At 51.1% G+C, this 2,795-nt stretch overlaps 1 pseudogene across 1 annotated transcript in view; it reads left to right on the forward strand.

Annotated features, from left to right (window-relative positions):
- The window catches only part of LOC105509283, a 17,903-nt pseudogene extending 16,260 nt beyond the window's left edge, over window positions 1-1,643 (forward strand). The window contains exon 3 of the transcript XR_001001413.1: window positions 6-1,643. The product of XR_001001413.1 is annotated as an aconitate hydratase, mitochondrial pseudogene (transcript). The remainder of the gene's footprint in view (window positions 1-5) is intronic.
- The last annotated feature ends 1,152 nt before the right edge of the window (window positions 1,644-2,795 follow it).

Raw genomic sequence — 2,795 nt, forward strand, 5'->3', positions numbered from 1 at the left:
TACAGCCTACTGGTGATCTGGCTGCAGAAAGCTCTGGGTGTGCAGCAGTACCATGTGGCCTCAGTCCTGTGCCAACAGGCCAAGGTGGCGACGAGTCACTCTGAGTCCAAGTACATCCACTATGACCTGCTAGAGAAGAATATTAACATTGTTCGCAAACGATTGAACCGGCCTCTGACCCTCTCGGAGAAGATTGTGTATGGATACCGGGATGACCCTGCCAGCTAGGAAATCGAGTGGGGCAAGATGTACCTGCAGCAGCGGCCAGACAGTGTGGCCATGCAGGATGCGATGGCCCAGATGGCCACGCTGCAGTTCATCAGCAGCAGGCTCCCAAAGCGACCGTGCCGTCCACCATCCACTGTGACCATCTGATGGAGGCCCAGCTGGGGAGTGAAAACAACCCACGCCGGGCCAAGGACATCAACCAGGAAGTTTATAATTTCCCGGCAAATGCAAGTGTCAGATATGGCGGGGGCTTCTGGAAGCCTGGATCTGGAATCATTCACCAGCTTATTTTGGAAAACTATGAATACCTTGGGGTTCTTCTGATTGACACTGACTCCCACACCCCCAGTGGTGGCAGCCTGGGGGCATCTGCATTGGAGTTGGGGGTGCTGAGCTGTGGGTGTCATGACTGGGATCCTCTGGGAGCTGAAGTGCCCCAAGGTGATTGGCGTGAAGCTGATGGGCTCCCTCTCTGGTTGGACTTCACCCAAAGATGTGATCCTGAAGGTGGCAGGCATCCTCACAGTGAAAGGTGGCACAGGTGCAATCATGGAATACCATGAGCCTGGTGCAGACGCCATCTGCTGCACTGGCATGACGATAGTCTGCAACATGGGCGCAGAAATTGGAGCCATCACTTCCGTGTTTCCTTACAACCACAGGATGAAGTAGTACCTGAGCAAGACCTGCCGGGCAGACATTGCCGATCTAGCTGATGAATTCGAGGATCACTTGGTGTCTGACCCTGGCTGCCATTATGACCAACTAATTGAAGTTAACCTCAGTGAAGTGAAGCCACACATCAATGGGCCCTTCACCCCGACCTGTCTCCCCCTGTGGCAGAAGTGGGCAAGGTGGCAGAGAAGGAAGGATGGCCTCTGGACATCTGACTGGGTCTGATTGGCAGCTGCACCAATTCAAGCTATGAAGATATGGGGCACTCAGCAGCTGTGGCCAAGCAGGCACTAGCCCATGGCCTCAAGTGCAAATCCCAGTTCATGATCACTCCATGCTCTGAGCAGATCTGCACCACCATTGAGTGGGACAGCTAAGCACAGACCTTGAGGGATGTGGGCGGCATCGTCCTGGCCAATGCTTGTGGCCCCTGCACTGGCCAGTGGGACAGGAAGGACATCAAGAAGCAGGAGAAGAACATAACTGTCGCCTCCTACAACAGGAACTTCACGGGCTGCAAAGACACAAACCCTGAGACCCATGCCTTCGTCACATCCCCAGAGACTGTAACAGCCCTGGCCATTGCGGGAACCCTCACGTTCAACCCAGAGACCAACTACCTGACAGGCAAGGATGGCAAGAAGTTCAAGTTGGAGGCTCCTGATGCAGATGGGCTTCCTCAAGCAGAGCTGGACCCAGGACAGGACACCTACCAGCACCCCTGCAAGGGCTACCACTGATCACATCGCAGCTGCTGGCCCCTGGCTCAAGTTCCGTGGGCACTTGGAAAACATCTCCAACAACCTGCTCATTGGTGCCATCAACATTGAAAATGGCAAGGCCAACTCTGTTCGAGTGTTTCTGTGCCGGCAGCGCCCTCAACAGAATGAAGGAGCTGCAGCAATGACGGCGGCACCTCCTCACAACCCCCTCCCCACCTCATGCAGCGCTGGCAATATGTTCAAGTTCAGCTCCATGTGAGCCATCAGCGCCACCAGCCATGGCTTCTTACTCCAAGATGGCGTGACCAGACATGCTTCCTGATCCCCGCTCAGCCCACGAGTGATTGTGGTTGGGGGGTTCTTAAAATAACTTTTTAGCCCCTGCCTTCTTCTTTTTAGTTTGGTTCAGATCTTAAGCAGCTCCATACAACTGTATCTATTTTTGATGACAAGACTCCCAGCTAAAGTTAGAAAGAAAAAAAAAATACGGTGGCTCATGCCTATAATCCAAGATCACCTCAGGTTGGGAGTTCGAAACCAGCCTGGCCAACATGGTGAAACCTCCATCTCTACTAAAATCACAAAAGTTAGCCGGGTGTGTGGTGTGCGCTTGTAATCCCAGCTACTGGGAGGCTGAGGCACAAGAATTGCTTGAACCTGGGAGGCGGAGGTTGCAGTCAGCTGAGAGTATGCCACTCCACTCTAGCCTGGGCAATAAGAGTGAGACTCTGTCTCAAAAAAACAAAACAAAACAAAACTAAACTAAATACAATAAAACAAAACAAAATAAAACAAACAACAGTGATAATAACAGTAACCTTTAGTTTCCTATAAAACTTGGTTCTTGCTACATGCCTGCACTTTCCTGCCTTCAACCTCCCAGTTCAGCTTACCTTTAGTGATTCCATTCTCTCTGTCTTCCAGAATTCATGCCTGGGCACAAAAATTGCTTGCTATTCCAAAGAGGTAATTAAAGCAGGACGAGTCTGATTTCCTGAAGAGGGGAGAGCCAGACAACCTGGCTGTGAACTCAACCTAGCGTTTAAGTAATCCTTGAATTTGTTTGGCAAAAGCAAACCAGCAGTTACCCAAGATAAGAAATCAGGTAATTTTTTTTTTTTTTTTTGCTCGCTTGCTTGCTGGCTTGCTTGCTTTTTTGCCTACGTGAGA

This window comes from Colobus angolensis, unplaced genomic scaffold (genome assembly GCF_000951035.1).
Source record: "Colobus angolensis palliatus isolate OR3802 unplaced genomic scaffold, Cang.pa_1.0 Scaffold173, whole genome shotgun sequence".
Lineage (NCBI taxonomy): Eukaryota > Metazoa > Chordata > Mammalia > Primates > Cercopithecidae > Colobus > Colobus angolensis.